The following is an 18,507-nucleotide window of genomic DNA, read 5'->3' on the forward strand; positions in this document are numbered from 1 at the left end:
CCTGGACAGCCACAGCATCTTACAAATCCTGAACTGGCTTCAGATGCTAAATGCAGCTATTTCACAGTGGCTCTACTCCAAGAGACAGGGAGTGTCTATCACACCCTCACCTCAAAAACCCACTTTGTGCCAGCCAAGGGGCACCCCACAGTCCCCAGAAACAAAAGAAAGGAGAAGGGGTGCATGCCCTGTATGGGTCTTCTTGTGCCAAATCCACTCAGTTCCAAAGCTGCAGCCATTTCCAAAGAGTGGGGTAAAACCATCCCCACAGGTCTCAGGAAGGGACTCGAGGAGCCACATATGCCTGCAGGGTTTCCCAGCAGGGAAGATGCTGCCTGTTGAGAGCTGGGTTTGCTATATCCCTGTTCTGTGGCAGATACAGAAGAGCTGTGAGTGCAACACACGATCTGTGGACCGAGGAATGGAAGCCAAGGAGGCAGTGTGCTGTCAGCGATGTGGTGCAAGCAAAGGAGTTGGAGCAAACACCCAGGGCAGAAGCACCATCCCTGGCACCCAGCTTCCCCTAACAGCCTGGCAGGACTGAGGTCTCACATGAGGAGCCAAAGCAAGACTTGAGGCAGACACCTCCTTCGGAGCAAGTAAGTCACAGCCCAAACCTCCCACCCTTGGCACTGGCCGTGGCTAAACAGCGGCAAACAGGAAAATCTTTATGCAAGTAGGATCAGGCGGGGAGAGCAAACAGGAGGTGGGGACTGCTGTGTCTGCCCAAATGCCATCAAAACAGAATCTCACACACAACCAACAATAATAAGCCCAGCCACAAGCTGGGAAAGAGCAAGTCACATCCCCTCCAAATCCCAGCCTGTGCTGCTACATTGGTGCAAACAGCCACTGCCCAGTGTGCCACAGCCATGGTATCGCAGCCTGTCTGGCACCCTGAGCATCTTCAGGATGTCTCAGGGAAGCATGAAAAACTCTGCATGAGAGACACCAAGTGCTCTGCTCTTATGGAAATGGCACTTTGCAGCCACTGGCATTGGCTGGCAGGCTCCAGAAGCCTCTCAGCCTCCCCAGATTAATGTGGGGAGCAGAGGAAATGAAGGTGGCTCTAGACACCCTGCTGGGAGACCCAAGCTTACAGCAGCCTCCACTGAGGTGAGCTGGCCATCTGGCAAGGTGTCTTGTCAGGGCTTGCCTAGGTGGATGCTGATGTACCTCCACAGTGATGCTAGTGATAGGGAGCCCAGGGCCTGAGCCTTGCTGAAGCAGTCTCTTCTGACACACTGCATCCCTTTCACAGCCACAGGGAAGGAAGGGAGGCACAGCAGATTGTGCATTGAGTATCAATTGCCAGGCTATTTACTGATGCTGGGTTTTGTTTCTGGTCAAAGACTCAATTTTTGGAGCCCAGCTGCAGAGCCCAGGCAGGAGGAGTGCAGTGCTCTTCAGCACCTTCCTCATCCCCCTGCAAGACATGGATTCTGACCCACACCATGTGGGCAACCCGCAGCTGCTGCCTCCAGCCCTATTCAGAAGCATGCTAGCACATCAGTGTCCTGACGTGGTTCACCACACAGACACGCCAGCCTTGTGTTGCCACGAGGAGTGGGTGTGAAGATGGGAAGGAGAAGCTGCAGGGTAGGGTGGATCGCTCCCATAATAGCTTGGCTGTGTTGCCGTTGGTCTGTGTCCTCCTGTGGTTAATGGATAACACTCCTGCTCTTGCCAGGATGCCATGAAGATCCACCCAACCCTGCCATCCTCAGCCACAGCCCAACACCTACAAACCCTGATGGGATGAAAGCACCATGCACTGTGTGCATCCTGCAGCAGTGGGCTCCCTGTGGGGGCTGAAGTCCAGAGCAAATACAATCAGGGAGCTGAGGGTACAGCACTAAGGGTGGATAAAAAAATAGAATTGCCTCCAACTTGGTCCTGAGGCCAGGAAATTACACCACCTCTCACAGGCAGAGCAGGCAAGGCAGATAAGGCTGGCATCTCGTTCAACCCTGAGCCTTGGGCAGGACTGAGAAGACAGATGTGTCACCAGTCCCTCCTTCGTCCCTGGCTGTTGTCCAGGAGTTATCCCCAAGCTTAAAACAGGGGAGTTTCTCTCATGAGGGTTTACCATGACCATGCACAAAAACTCTAATGAAACTCCAAAGCCCTCACAGGCTCGAGCCAGGTGAACAGGCCCTCAGCCACAGGTGTAAACTGTGTCCGTGGTTGGAGGTGCTGGGCAAAATGAACCAGGCAGGGATGAGGACCATGTTTGGAGCCACAGCTTGGGCAGCAATGGAGACACCAAGCAGGGCAACCCAGGCAGGACACCCTTCTCCCCAGCAGCTTTGCAGGTGGCTGGAGCCACTTCAGTGGGGACACAGATACACATTCAGGTGGATGGCTTGCCCTTGGCACAGCACAGCTGATGACACAGTCTTGCTGCCGTGACTGACCCTCAGGATGAGGCCAGAGCAGGCTGCTTAGCGGGTGGGAGGTTGATGGCACAGCCCTCCAGTCCCACTGCTGCTGTCCTCCCAGTCACGTCCCTCCAAGCCCTGCTCTTCACCTCCAGCCCCTGCCTGCCTCCTCCCTCTGCAGCTTCCTGGTCTGCTCACTCCATGAATTTCCAGCTGGAAATTTCACAGCGAGGTGCCTTCCTATCAGACTAGTCCTAAAGGAAATGAACTAAAGCAAATCTCACTGGCAGTCGTGTGATGGGAAGAAGCAAGAAGGCTCTGCGGAAATCTGCCTGACTTCCTGCTGGCAGCTTCTGCATGAGCCACTAGGCAGGCAATAGGTCTCTGCTCTCTTTTGGCCCCGAGGAAAGTTGGTCTCCTGGAGATGAAGCCTGACTGTGCTCACCCACTGGTTAACCAATAGGCTGAAGGAGAGCCTTGAGCACTGCACCCAGAATGCCAGGCTCACCAGTTTGTGTCACAGTTAGTGCATGACAGCCACACACACAGAGCTTTGAGCTTCCCTTTCTTGGGGAGTGGCAAGACCAGGAAAAAGCCTGCTCCAAGCCAGAGCAGGACCAACAGGTCACAACAGGGACATTCTTCAGACCACTGCCATCAGCAACAAAATTACAAAGAACTTACTAGTGTTATTCTTATGCAACAGTTCCCTTGTTTTATGGGAACAATAATCCTCAGACGCATTCCTCATGCAGCATCACAGCTCCTCTCTCACACAGGGACCCCAGAGCCCATGTACAGCTTCCCTCCAACCCCCAGCTAGGTCCACAGACTCTGGAGTGGAAGATGGGGTGGAGAACTGCACTGCAGCCACAGCTGGGGAACTGAGTCCCTCCAGATCACACATCCTGATGAAACCAAACCCATCCAAGCTCTACCCCTATGCTGCACACTTCTTTCCCCATCCCACATCTTGCACACTCATTAACTAAGAAGCAATTATTCTTTATAGCACTGCCTAATCAAATCAAGATAGTTGTGAGGCTAGTAATACCCTGACTCCTGCCCAGCTGCCAGTGCCTGTAGCTCATTTTGTGTAGTGCTTTGGGCCTCAGTTTTTTGGCAGCTGAGTACAAGTTAGCATGGAGATGAGACTGTGAGAGCTGGCAGTCCTGCAGCCCCAAGCAGTGCAGTGCTGGGCTGGCAGGGGTCTCAGGACAGAGCTCAGTGCTGGGAAGGCACAGGCAGGTAAGCGAGGTTTAGGCTGTTGGGTCAGTACGGAGCTGGCAAGGACCGCAAGCAAACAGAATTCCATGGATGAGAGCGGGCGTTGCAGCTTCTGTAACACTTGCCAAGGGCCTGGACCTTGCACTGAACAAAAACAACCAAGATCTACATGTGTCCCATGGAAACCACCAGAAGCTGTTTGCTGGCTTCCTAAAGCCAGTGGCTGGTGCCTTCCCACTTGGACAGGGCACACAGGTGATTGTGGACTCCCTCCCTCTTTCCCAGCGGGCTGGTCCCTAAGCCCTGCCTCTGCCAGGAGAACTGGGAATGAAGCTGGGCAGTGAGGAAGGTGCAGCACGGGAGTGGGTGAACGTGTGCCTTGTGCTCCGCACCCTGGCTTACCCCCATACCACAACGAGGAATAAGACAGGTCAGGCCAGGGCAACAACAAAGCCCATGGCTCATCTTCAAAGAGGAAGAGGCTCATTAACACCTCCCAGTCCAAGATAATGAGAGCAGCGATGCCATGCTGGGGAATTGATGCCAGTAGTTAATTATGCAGCTTGGTGAGGAATGGAGAAGAGGGACAATTGCAGGATGGAGGTACCATACTGTCCTGTGTGCTGGTGCCACATCTGCTGATTTAAGCTGAAGTGAATTTCTTTGGTCTCCTCACTCCAGGTATCTGGTACAGCCTCTACCTCTTGTCTGCAGTAGTTGTGGGGGGACGAGTCATACTGCAAAGCATCTTTTGGGGCTGATGTTACAGCCCTTGGTGCTGAGAAGGAAGTGCCTTTGCTCTTTGAAAAGCTTTTTGGTGAGCCAAGAGCAAGCCTACCTGTCTTTTCCAGGAGCAAAAAACAATGGCAGGAGCAGGAGTGCTTTGGGGGCCGTATGTGTGGTGTCAGCACTGGACTGACACTATCATGCCCATGAGCTGCACAAAGACAACCAGTGAACCCAAGGGAAAAGCATCCCTGCACAGTCACATCCTGAGACAGCTTTGCAGAGAAGGCAGGCTCGAGGGAGCCTGAGGCTGTCCAGCAGCTTGCAGGTGCTGGTGAGTGGGAACAATGTCACCAAGCCAGGATGCAGTGCAGAAGGAGAGTGGGATTTCCCATGTCAGCACTCACAGAAGTCCCTCAACTATGTCTGCTCACAACAGGCTACTGAGGGGCCATTGGGTTGTTTTCTGTTTCAGAGCAGTCGGGAAGTGCATCCAGCTGTGGCCAACAGCTGCACAAATTCCTCCTGCAGCCCCTAGCCCTGGGATCAAGGACACAGGCTTTACTTGTCTGCGATCCCACAGCTCAAGGGCTTAGCTGCTGCTGCCTTCCCACACAGTCTGCAATTCCACAGCCCATTCCCGAGAGGCAGATGGGAGCGCTGGTGAGTACAGGCAGGGACTGTGTTGGTCTGGCAGCATTAGCATCTAGCAGGGGTGTGAGGCTCAGATTTAACTACAGAGGTGAGGAGGACAGCACAAAAGGGCTCCACAGGAGCTCTTGGCACTTCTGCCTGGGCCCGCTCTCCATTAATGCTGATGGCTTACCCAGGAATGGAAAGAAACACTCACTGAAATCATCCACAACATCCCACAGCCAACCGGGAGCATTTTCTTGAGCAGGACCTGGGGCAACCCCGACCCAGCAGTTGTTCTGCCAGCCAAGGGGGCTCTGCCCCATTTCTCGCACAGCAGCACAAGGCATCCTGCCCACGCACCTGCCAGCGGGTCCCCCCCACACCCGCGGCTGAGGCAGGCTGGCAGACACTGCCGTGCACACGCACCACTCGGCAGGGATGTGCACCAGTGCAGCCAGAGGATCGCGGCACAAGCCCCTCGGGGAAGTCCTGCATCCCAAGTATCAGAGCATCACTGCACTTTGCATCCCCAGAGCCACGTGCTGGCCGCTCCGCTTCGCATCCCCAAAAACGACATGGCTCTCCCCGCGGCAGTAGCTATGAAAGGGGATTTGTAGTTGCTGCACAAGGTAGCAAGGAAGGACTCCCCCCGAAAAGCAGCATCTATGCATCACACACCCCCCGCGCGGTCCCCCAAGCCGCGACTCGCACGCCGCCTCTCCCCACGCTGTGGCGCCGAATCCTGCGCTCGGGGAATGCCCCGCTCCCTCTGAAGGCTCCCCACGCACCCGGCAGCTTTGAAACGCCGCGCGGAGCCTCAGAGGGAGCCGGGGTGGCCAAAAGCTCGGCGACTTTGAGCCAATACCTCGAACTCGAGCGCTCACCGCTGCTCGCCGTATCCTCCTGTCCCCGGCGCGGATGGAAACCCGCCGCCTCCGAACCGCTTTCTAAACCCCGCCTCTTGCCGCCTTCAGTGCCACGAGGTTCCCGCGTGGGAGAGGCGGCGGGTTTCCCCGCTTCCCGCCCGCTCCCCGTTCCCCTTCGCTCCCGGGAGAAGATGGGTGAGAGGAGGCACGGCTCCTCGGCGGGCAGCAGCCCGGGCTGAACCCACCTGCGCCGCGCTCTCCGCGCCCCGCGCTCCGCCGCTGCCGCTTCCCCGGGCCCGCCCGCCCCTGGCTCCCCCCATTTCCGCGCCCACCCATCTCCACGCCCCGCATCTGGCGGGAAACCTGCCCGGCCCGCCGGCTCCTTGGGGGAAGAAGGAAAGCAAAGCAAGCACCCTCTAACTCCCCAGCCGCGCTCAGCGCCAGGCTTCCGTGCATGTCCATGCATTAGGAGATATTGCAGCTCTAAAGGGAGCCATGCATTAAATTACGGCTCTAAATGGAGTGGGAACTGGCCCCTAGTTCGTTATGTTCCTCACTTGTCCCCCATGCTGCACTCTAATTCAGACAAAAACACTCTGGTGGCAGTCACCACATAAGGGTGTGATATATAGACGTTTACATATATACGGGTGTGTGTATATATATATATGTACACACAAATATACATATGCATGTTTATACACACACACACACACACATATATATATATATATATATATATATATGCAAAGGCACCTTATTTTCAGCACCAAGGAAAACCAACCATGTTACCAGCTGTAACATTAACCATATATATATATATATATATATATATATATTATATATCTTTCTTGAATAAATAAAAATAACTTTCTTGAGTTAGCAATCTAGTGGGTGTCATCTCTGCCCATGGCAGGGGGATTGGAACTTAATGATCCTTAAGGCCTCTTTCAACCCAAACCATTTGCAATCCTATAAGTCACAGGGAGGATTGAAGACAGCTTTTTGCACTGTGTATTCCTGGTGGTGCTACTCAGGATGGCAGGCAATGGGCAGAGCCCTGTGCACCTTAGCAATCCCTCTACGTCTGGAGGATATAAGTACCGTGTGTATTCAGTATCCAAAGGGCAGGCACAAACTCTAAGATTAGTTTTTTTCCGGCTGCTGCCTCCAGCTTCCTATCTCTCCAGGACTGATATCTACTCTGCTGTGATCAAAGCATGTTGCTCAGCTGAAGTGCAAACGTGGAGGATTCCTCAGGTACTTTGTCCCCCAGCAGAGGGGAGTGCACCTGAATTTAACCTTATATTCGTGCGGTTAAACAGTGACAGAAATATTTTTATATGTAGCTGGATGTTTAAAGGAAAACCGGGCCCTCCTGGCTCTCTCCATTCTCTGTGCTGTGCAGGCACAGGCAGTGGCACCAGAAAGTCCCTGAAGAAGCTTTGACCATTAAAACATTTGTTCCATTAATAAACAGCCTCAGAAAATTCTCTGCAGATGGTGATCAGTTTGGGTTAGAAATTAAAACCAGAAGTTAAAACACCCCCAAAAGCTCTGGCAGATTTTCATTCTCACGCTCTCTCAGCAAGATAATCTCTAACACACATCTTCCTGCAGAATCCAAGCACCAAGCTTGTATTTTAAAACAGACCTAGAAAACATTACCACATAAGCAAAAAGTCCTCAAAGCCCAAGAAAAAGGCAGTGGTAACAGGGCTGAGACAGCTACTGGTGCTTTCTGGTCTGCACAATGACACTGCAAGTCTCACCCCGAGGAAAAGATCTCTTCACTGGTCTGCTCAGTAGCAGCCTCTGCAGCTGGACCTCTCCCCCTGCCCTGGCCATGGATATTTGTCATGGTTATGGGCTTCTGGGGGCAGATAGTAGGGTACACTAACAACATGAGCAGAGCGGCAGACAGTGCTGCCAGATAGTACAACAGGAGGCTCTTTTCTTAAATTTAAGATCCATATCAGATCAAATTAAATTTAAAAGCTCTCATCTCAAATTAAAGCTCCCAGGCTGCATCTCCCAGGCAATGACAGATACAAGCCTTGGGCCTGCCTTTCCTCAGCCCCTTTTCTGTAAGCCATTCTGATCTGGAAGGTCTTCTGGTTAAGCTGCAACACAGACAAGACCACTCCTCTCCCCTCCTTTCCTCATCTTTTCTCTCCTCTTCTATTTCCTCTCTTCTCTGCAAAATCCAAACAAAACAGAAAAGCAAGGTTGCCTGCTTGAGATACCTTGTGTCATCTCCTCTCTAGCTTTGAGATGTGCCATTTTGTCACTCACGGAGCCCCACAAGCCCCCTTAGTAGTCCCTGGAATATGGATGCCACAGCAGCTTCGGCACCACGTTTCTCCTTGTGATATCCACACTTGCTGTTCAGCAGCATGAGCTAAAATTTGAGCATCTCTACAATTTTATTTTTCTATATAAGCTCCAACTTTAGCACAGACTAAAAGCTGTGAGAACCGATTCCCCCAGGAACTTGAGCCCAGGGTCCAGACTGGCGCTGCCCAGCCAAACTGACACATGTGCTTCCAGAAGCCAGGACAAGGCTCTCAGCCTCAACCATTATAACCTCAGACCCCATTGGGAGGAGAAACACCACAAAATTTACCTTTGAGTGGATATTCCAGGAAGTTTCTCCTTCAGGACAGGGCGGGTGTAGCTGCTGCCTCACCCCAGGCTTTCAGCAGCAGGGTGCGTAGCACTTACCATCACCAAAGTACAGGATTAAATGTTCTCTAATTTGCAGCTCTGGTCCTGTCTGCACGGCCACTCCCCAATCACTGGAATCAAACATCTCTCCATAGAGACGCCTATCACTGGAGATGGGGGATGAAATCCATTAGCGCTGAACAGCGTCCTGGCCCCTGGTGACCGCAGGCAGACAGGAGGCCAGCAGACAGACCCGAGGGGAGGCACGGAGAGATGCGGCTTCCAGCTCCTAAGCACAGCACCGGCTGCTGGCTGCTCCCCTGCACAGACCTGTGCCCCCCCATCACCAGCTGGCAGGACAGGGTCTAATGATGCCTTCTCTTGTGCAGGCAGAAGACCTGGAGTGAGCAGGACACCATGGGGTGAAGCAGGCTAAGTCTGGGAGAGAGTGAGTGTCCTTTACAATCCAGCCCTGATGCTGCAAGACAGGAGACATTTTGCTCAAAATTCTCTTCTCCGTAGAGGCACTTTAGCCCCTCAGGGAGCTCGGCTGCTCCCAAGAGCGATGCACCTCCTTGAGTTGTGTAATGTCAATGGCAGCATGCAGTTTCAGAGGGGTGACACGGCTCCTCTATGGTGCATGGGAAGGTAACAAATTCCACAGCCAATAACAACTCATTTATTGCCCCACAAACATGAGCTCGTGCTGCAGGGCCAAACGGCCTTGCTTCATCTTGGCAAAGGTGTTGCATTTGAAGAACCCTCTGCTCCCTAGTGACTCTCATGTTATCATCTTCACCTCTGTGTGTACAATAACAAACCTCTTAGAAATAGCAAACAGCTACAAAAACAGTCTCTGCTCCAAACTGGAAACAGCTGTGCTTTTCCCAGCACTGGTACTGGGACTACCACTGTATGACCCCCGGAGCTGGATGTTTCTCCCTGGTGTAATTCGGACAAGGAGAAAAGGCAGCCTTGAGTGGGGCCCGGGGGCTTGCTATGTTCCCACCCTCTCCGTCCCCAAAGCAGCATCTCAGTGCCAGAACACACTGCTGCTGTTGGCAGATTGCTGCGCTCCCCAGAGCAAAGGGAGAAAGCAAGGGAGGAAGGCAGCCAGCAAAGCTTCTCCCTTACATAAGGCTGGGAGTCCCATGGACATGCTTCCCAGAACATGCTGGTGGGGCTGAAGCTGCCCAGCCCTTTGAGTTTTCTTTCTGAAAACTCGAACATGCACTGCAGGCATTGCAATGCCATCACCTGGAGCCCAATTTGTATGCTCTGCTCACAGCTAGTTTGTGACAGGAAGAACAAACAGGCAAAGTGCTCTCCCCTCAGTGACGCTTGCTGCCAAACCTTTCACAAAAGCTGCTTTTTTTTTTTCCCCCTCCTCCCTTGTAGCAATTCCCTGCTTTAACTAAAGCTGTGAAATCCAAAAAGGGGAAAACAAACAAACAGCTGGTTTGGAAAGCAAGAGCAAAAAGGGAGATTTATTCCAGGCAGTGGATATTGCATCATAGGAGCTAAAGGAATATTTTTAGAGCCTCTTGGACAATATCAGTGTTTTAGGGCCTGAGGAGCTAGGCAGTATTTGCAGGCACTTAATGTTTCCAGACTCCTTTACACTTGGCACCCACGTCTACCGTTTTCCTTGGAGATTTGCAAGCACTTTGCAACCATAGATTAATTAACACACCAGCCCTCCTCTGCAATGAGATTTCCCTTTCCCTGTAATGTGCCTGTGCTAGGGACAGGGTAAACTGAGGCACGGCCAAGCCATCAGCCTGCAGTAGAGCTGAGGCCAGGGACTGCATGCCATCCAGCTCTCCTTTCCATTGCAAAAGCACCCTTCCCTTTGCGAGCATGACCCACGCTGACTGCATTTCCCTCCATTGCGTGCTGCCTGCCCCATTCCAGAGGAAGGCATGGGCAGGTCAGCTCATAGAGCCTCTATGCTGGCCCTTGGTGCCACAGAGCAGAGAAACAGAGAGCCAGTATGTCTGAAAGGCAGAGCAGGCAGGCAGGAGTGGAATGGCAAACAGATCAGCAGCTGTATCCAATTGCCTGCATGTGTGACAAGGCAGCTGTACAGGGAAAGGGGGAAAAGGGGCATTTTAATCAGTCACATGAAGGAAAACACAGAAGATGCTGAACCTCTGTCAAGTGCCAGCAGGTTATTAATCTATTAGCTAAGGGGGGCAAAAAAACCTACTGCAGGCTCCTGGGAATCCAGTTATAACAAGACTGCAGTGATCATGGATGCTTTGATAGCCAACAAAGCATCTCAGCCTGTTGCTGAGGTCAGCGAATGGCTCGGGGACTGATTGTTTTAGTTTTGCTATTCCCTTGCTGGTCCTGGCTGACCCTGGAGGAGGATCCTGGCTGAAGAGCTGCTGGCAGACTCTTTTTGGGGTGGGAGATCTCCAGTCATTGTTTGCAGGACTCCTGATGGTGATCTCTGGGCTTTTGGTGTCCTGCCCTGTATTTTGGGATGAGGTGGTAGAACAGAGGTCATGCTTACCTGTTGGCCTGAGCCTTGCTGGGACAAGGTGGGGAAGGAGTGGGCTGCAATACCCTCCTGAACTCTGCTTGTGGCACAGGGATCCAGCTGGCACATCACCGCTTGCAGGGAGCCACGCAGACCTCCAGCATCCTGTCGTCCCTCTGCTTCCTTGCACAACTAGACCTGCAGGGATAAAGTCAGGCAGCTGCCTGTGACTTCTTCAATAGTGGGCTGAGGGCAGGAGGACCTCGCTGCCAGCAGCAGAGCAGCCCTGGGTGAAACCCTGCAAGGAAAGGCAGGGGAAATTGCTGCCCCTGCCACCTCCCCATGCTAAGCATTGCCCTTCGCTGGTAGCACTGAGATGCAATGTGGTGACACCACTACCTCAGAAGCACTCACAGCCCTGGTGAGCAAATGGTCTGGAGACATGGCAAGGAAGGGCCTCCACATGCCTCCAGCCCAGTGGCAGGGCCATGGGTGTTTTCCAGCTGGGCAAGCAGAAACAAATCCCATTGTCCGCTGATTGGTCACAGCTCAGCAAGGGGTCCGTGGTGCCACAGGGCTCCTGGGACCTGGCAGGGACAGTGGGGTACAGTCAAGCTCCAGCCCCCTCTCAGCCTGCCCTATTGGAACAGCAGCATCTTTGGGACACAGGACACCTCCCTGCTGTCAGGCTGGGGGACACAATCCCCTCTGCCCAAGCCACTTCTGAGGGTCTCCCACCCTCACCATCTCCTGGGCACAATCCTTTCACGAGCAATCCCTCCCTCCTCCATCCACACCCCCATCCCTCTGCCTCCCTCACTGCACTGCTGCTGCCCTCTCCTGAGCTCCAGCTGCCCATTTGCTTTCTCCTACAAGCATTAAGGGAGTAAATACTGGCTAATGGTACCAATTAGCAGCTGAGCTGCTGGGTGCTAGTTACTGAGTGACAGCTGTGTCGCCAGGGGCCAAGGGTGAAATGTTACCTCACTGCAGGCAGTCTCCACCTGCCAGGGCCCAAGCTGAGACTTGGATAAACTCAAGACACAGTTCAGGCTCCCGCTTGTACCAGAGGAAACAGGGTTAACCCCTGGCTCAGCGGCAGGCAGGAACACCCTGTGGCATTCAGGGCACAGACCACTCCAAGCACCCTGTCATGGTGTCACTCCAGGTCTCCTTGGCTGAGGATGGAGCTGGTGCTGGCAGAGGGAGCCACTCTATAGCCAAGGTCATCTGGCCCATTGAAGCAATGCCGGGGGCATATCCTCCTCCTTTACTGGCAGCACCAGTCTCCCACGATGGAGCACAGCCATTAAGAAAGAAGTTGGCTGGCACTCAGCCACACTTGTAAAACACTGCAGGGAGCTGTGAGCTGCTGGGAACCTGGTGAGAGGAAGAGGGGTGGCAGCTGTCCTGTGGTCCCGTTCCCCCTTTTACAAAGTCCATCCACAGCCCAGTGGAGCCAGGTACCCAGTGACTCCCAGGGTCTCTGAGAACCATCTAAAAGGCACAAGGTGGCTTTCTGTAGGATGGGTGAATGCCAGCTCTGGAGGATAGCCTGAAGCAATGGCTCCCCATCAGCCTTCCCGAGGCATCTTGGTGTCAGCAGACAGAGCCATGCTCCAGCTCTCTGGGAATGCTGCTGCAGCCAGAGTCTGCCCACCCTGCATGGCAGAGCAGAGCCCAGGTGCCTACCTGTTCTCCCCAGCAGTCTGCTCCCTGGGCAGTCTCTGTGGTCACTGGCACCACGGGGACCATGGCACACAGCCACCTGCAGAGATGAGGGCTCCAAACACAGGTCCGGGAGCTCTCACAGCCGTGCCAGCCCTGGTCTGTGCCTGGCCCAACATTTGCTGGCTGGTGTGGAGGAATTCTGCTCTGTGCAAATGTCTGGCAAGGCTGACTAAATCCTGTCTGGAGACTAAGTCCATCCAGTCATGCTTTCCCCTTTGGGCGAATCAGCAGCGGAACTATGGCTGAATGCTCCTAAACATCCCCCAGGGAGGTCTCCAGGAGGGCCCTTTCCCACAGCTTCCAACAGTACCAGCCGTTCATCATTTCTTCCCCTTGCCAGTCATGCTTCCGCAGATTCCCAAGCTGAGACGAGGCCCCCAGGCCACCCAGTGGAGCACAAACATGGGACATCAAAAGAAGGCCATGACCAGCAGCCCAGCTGCCAGGGTACCACTGGGACTGCTCTCCCCCCTTCCTCAGCCCCTCTGCACAGCTGAGTGTCCAGCGGTGGGCAGAGAATGCTCCAGCACGGACCAGGGAGCAGGGAGCCCTCGGGGCGTCCTGCACCCCTCACACGAGGGGCTGGCTACGCGGCTGGGAGCCTACAGTGCACCGCGGCCGTGCTGCCGGGGGAGCGCGACAGAGTTTGCCGGTCCCTGGGGGGAGGCAGTGGCCTTGGTCCTTCCCACCCGCTGTGCAGCGCTGTGCAGCGCTGTGCAGAGCTGTGCAGCGCTGTGCAGAGCTGTGCAGACATGTGCAGACCTGTGCAGAGCTGCCCCGTCCCGAGGGGCCCGGGGGACGCCCCGGCTCGGCGCGGAGCCCCCCACACGCAGCGGCGGCGCTGGCCGGCGCTGCCCCCTGGCGGCGGGCGCGGGGCGCTGCGGCAGACGCGGGCCCGCCCCGGCGTGACCGGGAGCGCGGGGAGCGCACGGGGAAGGAATTAACCGGGCGCGGGCTTAAGCGGCTCCGCGGAATGCGGGAGCCAGGCTGGGGAAGCAGCGTGGGGGGAGCGCAGCAGTGGCGAGCTGGTGGCTGATGGGAGAGGGTCTGGCATTCCACGGTGGGGAGGCATCCCAAGGCATCCCTGGGGCAGGGCAGGCACGGCCCTGGGCACTGGGGTGAGCATCCTCATCCGCCATGAGGATGAGGAGGCAGTGAGCGGCAGCAGGGAGATGGGGGAATAAACGGCACTGGGAGCCAAGTGCGCAAAACGGGACAGGGCACCCCGAATGTGGGCTTGTTGTGTGCGCTGGGCTAACCCATGATGGAACTGGAGATGAGTGGAGCTGGGAAACCTGGGAGTAAGCAGGGAAGTCCGAGGGCAGAAGCAGGAGCTTTTGTTTGAAGGTGGTTTAAAGAAGCAGAGTTTGCCTATAGGTAACACACAGTGCAAAAAAGCAGGGAAAGTGTTAGGAAGCAGATTTCAGGGTCAGGATGGATCACATGAGGACATAGGACTGTGACAGTCACCCTGAACACGGTAGCTGTCCTGCAGGGCTGTGCTTGCTGCTCAGCTGCAGGCCACAGAGGAAGAAGTTCTGGCTGGTCCCCTGAGAACCCCAAGTTCCACAGGGATGGCATGGGAAAAGGCTTGAAGTGCACCTCCTCAGCATAGGTTACTTCTCAAAACACAGCTTGCCTGCTTCTCTCCTTGGTCCTGAGCTGTGAGACATCCAGGGTCCCTTGTGCCAGGGACCCAGTGCCTCAGGGACAAGAGGGGCTCCTGGCACTACCCTCCCAGGGACTCAGGGCCTCAGGCTTTATTCTCTACATCCATACTCATCTGATAGGGACTCAGTCTCCGGGGAAACAGCCTGCTCTTCTAACACTGCTGCCCAGACCCAGTAAATCTCTTTTCTGGCAAGTCAAATGACAAAAGTCAGCCCAGACAAGAGTGGTGGCTGGCTTCTCACAAAGACCCCTCTTCTGGGGAGGAGCTGCAGACATCACCAACCCTCTGTCTTTCTCCACTCTCCACAGAGGATCTGCAATCTCCAGAGCATGCAAGCAGGTGGGAAAGTCTCACCTGACTTTTGCTAGTGCTCTGTCCTGGGATGTTAAAGTTGGGAAGCCTCACAGCAGAGCTGAGCTGCTATGCAGTGCCCAGCAGTGCTGCTGCTGGCCATGCTTTGCATCTGCAGTTGTGGAGGTGCTGGGTTCCCTGCAAAAAAGCAGGCTTCTCAAGAAGGAAAAGAGCTCCACAACCCCTAGCTTTCTGGAGAGCTCTGGAGGGTCTTGTTGCTGACAGTAGCTCAGGGCAGGGCTTCCTGCTCTGGTGAAGGAGAGGCTTCTCTTCCACTGTTGCCCAGTCTCTCCCATCCTGCTGGTCCCAGTGACATCCAGCTTGCCTTCAGGGATGCTCTGGGCATTCCTGGCAGGGAATGCCAGGACTTCTTATATGTCTGTGCAGAAAACAGGGCAGCACAGCTGGTGCTCCTCTACCACATCCTCCATCACCTTCCCTGCACAAGCCTGAGGACCACGACAGATAAAGTTCACTATCTCCTACCACCCAGCTGTGCCAGCTTCCCTCACTCCCCACATTTTCTGATCCATTTTAGCCCCTACAGCACCTGCTTGCTCCCTTCCCAGGACAGCACCAGGGCACTGAAGGGATAAGGACAAAAAGCGACAGCGGGGACCCTGTTTACTAACCTCTTGCACTAAGACCTTTAGTGGTGCAGCAGAGCAGTGCCCTGACCTTGTGAGGCACCACTGGTTTGGACTGCTTTGGGTCAAAGGCCATGCTACAAACCCTGCTCTGTCTGTACCTTCACCTCTCTTCTGCCTTCACACGAGGTCAGGCTCCTGCAAACAAGTCTTGGGCCATGCCTTGGACTCAGAATGCAGCCAGGACCTCTGCACTGGGCCAGATCACACCGAGGGCAGCCAGGGAATGGTGCCTGGGGAGAAAGGACCTGCATGGGGAATGGTGCAAGGGGGGAGGGCAAGCTCCCAGCGGTCAGCCTACAAATAGAAAGGGTCATGGGAGAGTGCCCAGCTACTGGGACAAAGGGCCTGCAAGAGGCGAATGGGGTTGTAGAAGTTGTTCTGGCAGGGAGGTGAGCGGTGGCACAGCCCCAGGAACCCCAAGACCGGGGAGGGCTCCCTGGAGGTGTTCCATGTGGTGAGGCACCCCCGAGGCCTTACAGGAATATGTGACTGGCGGGGCAGGGAGGGAGCCAGCGCTCAGAGTAAGCTGGGACTGACAAAGGAAGGTGACTGACGGGGCCGGTAAGTCGGGTGACATCCCCACGGGCAGGGTAACCAAACACCGTCCCCAGCTGGCTGTTTCGGGGGACGGCGAAAGGGGCAGCGTTCCTTGCCCCGTGGTACTGCGTTCCCGGGACAGGCTCCCCGGCCGCGCGGCGGTCCTGTAGAGGGAGGGGAAGGGAAGGCAGCAGCACCCAGCCCAGGCAGGAGCGGGGCCGAGCGCGCCGGTTCGGAGCCCCGGTCGGACAGCGGCCGCCCCCGCAGCCCCGGCCGCTCCGCACGGCCGCGGGACGGCTGCCGGGGCTTCCCCCAGCGCTGCCGCCGCCGCCGCTGCTGCTGCCGGGGACTTCTCTCCGCCCCAGCACCCACCCCACCCGAGGCAGCAGGGGCACCGCCGCGTCGCTTACACGTTTCCCCGGGGTTGCCGGCTCCTTCCCGCGGCGCCGCCGCCTGCAGGGCACGGTCCCGTCCCGCAGCGCCCGGTGCCAGCGCTGCCGGCCGCGGCACGCCAGATCCTAGCGCTTCCCGCCGCGCCAAGGGCACCGCGCGGGCGGGCTGGCACTGCCCTCGGCTCCGCGGCCGCCGGACTGCAGCCCGGTGCCCCCACCCCTCGCACCCCGCTTTGACCCGGCGACCCCCCCAGGTGCATCGGCCGCACCTGAGAGCGGGAGGGAGGCTGCTGGGGTCGCCCCGCTACCGCAGCTCCGGCACAGGAATGTCCAGTGCTCTGGCTTTTCGCCAGTGTCTCCCCTCTTCCTGGAACAGACGGCTGGCCCTACTGCCCCGGGAGGGGGCACAGGCGTGCTTTTGCCTAGGCAAGGAGAGCAGGGTGCGGCAGGCAGCCCCTCCACTGCTGCTCCCCGCTTTCACTTCCCCCTGCGCCGGGGTCAGGCTCCGAACCTTCCTTGCCGCTCTGGCACTCGAAAGCTCCGGACCCTGCTTGGGGTCCCTCAGTGTGTGACGGCCCCAGAGCTCAGCGCAGGCTCCCGGCTGCGGGGTGACCTTGAGCAGGACTGCCGAGCTGCCGAAATGGGGGACAAGACCTTGGCTCAGTGGAGGAGGCTGGAACCGGACCCTCTCCTTGGTGCCTTCCCAGAACAAGGCACAGCAGGGACAGTGCTTCCTCTGGTCACCTCCCTGCCTGCACCCTGCCCTTACCTTGATAGCTCAGCTCCCCTGGTGCCAGATGATGCTGCCTGCAGACTCCTCAATGCCTGGTGCCAAGCAGGGTTGGGATTTCCCACGGCAGCAGGACCAGGGTGCAAAGGCTTCACCACCTTACAGGCTCTGCAGCCGGAGTGGGTTTTAGAGCCCTGGCGCTGGCTGGGGCTGGCTGAGCACGGCTTCCGCTGGCTCAGCAGGTGGAGGCTGCATGCACGGGCAGATTAGTGGGGGGGAGGAATTGGCTTCTGCCATAGGAACTACAGGCGGGATTCGTCAGCGGGTTGCCGTGGGGCCAAGTGCCAGCACAGGGGAGGAGAGAGGGGAGGTTGTGGGTGGGCAGCTGCCTCGGGGGCACAATGAAGCCTGTACAACAGGGGTACTGAAAATGGTGCTGCAGGTGCCAGCATCGTCCCCAGGATGGTGTTATCTCTTGAGTGGCACATGTCACTCCGTGCTGGACTTGGGCCATGGTGGGACACTTGGTGAGCTCCTGCCCCACCATGGGTCAGCATCGACCCCTGGGGCCAGCAGGGGGGTCCTAAGTAAAGCAACCTGCACCCACTGCCCCTCTGCTGGGCCCCGCAGCTGCTCAGGAATGAACTGGCACCAGCCCACCAGCTGCTCTCCTGGTATGTGCAGCCAGAGCCAGAATGCTGTGCCTTGACCTCCTCACTGGTCTGGACAAGCCTGGCCCCTGCCCAGGGCATCTCCCCTCCCAGCCTTACCATCCTGCTTGTCTTTTCCCATTAAGGAAGTGCAGGCAGCTGAGCTTTGGTGCTGGAGGAAAACAGGTGTCAGAGCCAAGAGTGATGGAGCCAAGTGGGGGGTGGTAAAGACACAGGGGAAGCTCAGAAAGCACACCCCTGCCCACATCAGGGCATTCCCCACCCCTTGCTGGGAACTTGGAGAAAGTCCATCTGCTGGTGACCCTGGTGTGCTCACCTCCACCTCACTGCCTGTCTCCAGTCCCAGAAACACTGCAGGAGGGAGATGGGGTGGCAGGAGTGTTTCTGCTCTCCTAGCCCTTACTGCAGAGCTGGGCTGCAGCCAGTACTTCTATTTTAAGCCCCACAATGTGTTTGAGGAGGCAAGTGGTGTGCACAGCTGAGCCTCACAGCCTGACAGGGAGAGGCCCTGCTACCTACGTCCCTGGAAACTTCCCCTTCTCCCCCTAGGGCTGTTCCCCTTCTCCCTCTATGGCTGGCACAGGCTCAGGGCAAGTTGGACCAGCTTTTTTTTCCCCTTCTCAGTACAAGCGGCAATTGGGGCAGTTGAAACTGGCATGGTCTGGCGAAGTTACTGCAAAAATATCTGGGCTGTAGGAATGGGGTTCTATCCACACACTACTGTCCCCATCTGTGTCATGCAGCATTCACCTGCTGTGACCTAGGCTGGCAGCCATCCTGTGAGA

The 18,507-nt window shown here is 56.1% G+C and overlaps 1 protein-coding gene across 7 annotated transcripts in view; it reads right to left on the reverse strand.

Annotated features, from left to right (window-relative positions):
* SLC29A1 (solute carrier family 29 member 1 (Augustine blood group)) overlaps nucleotides 1-17,287 on the reverse strand; it is a 33,417-nt gene extending 16,130 nt beyond the window's left edge. For 3 of the 7 annotated variants that reach the window (XM_041476936.1, XM_041476935.1, XM_041476940.1), the window contains exons 1-2: nucleotides 17,091-17,287; nucleotides 11,022-11,186 (exon numbers count right to left, since the gene is read on the reverse strand). The gene's annotated coding sequence lies outside the window, so the exon portion shown is untranslated. Of the gene's footprint in view, nucleotides 1-6,081; nucleotides 6,105-11,021; nucleotides 11,187-15,490; nucleotides 15,623-16,339; nucleotides 16,539-16,590; nucleotides 16,870-17,090 lie in introns of those variants that run through there. The other 4 variants (XM_041476939.1, XM_041476938.1, XM_041476937.1 and 1 more) reach the window with 4 other exon arrangements.
* Nucleotides 17,288-18,507: the final 1,220 nt, after the last annotated feature.

The sequence above is a fragment of the Pyrgilauda ruficollis genome, unplaced genomic scaffold (assembly GCF_017590135.1).
Source record: "Pyrgilauda ruficollis isolate IOZ18807 unplaced genomic scaffold, ASM1759013v1 scaffold4, whole genome shotgun sequence".
In the NCBI taxonomy this organism is placed as follows: Eukaryota; Metazoa; Chordata; class Aves; order Passeriformes; family Passeridae; genus Pyrgilauda; species Pyrgilauda ruficollis.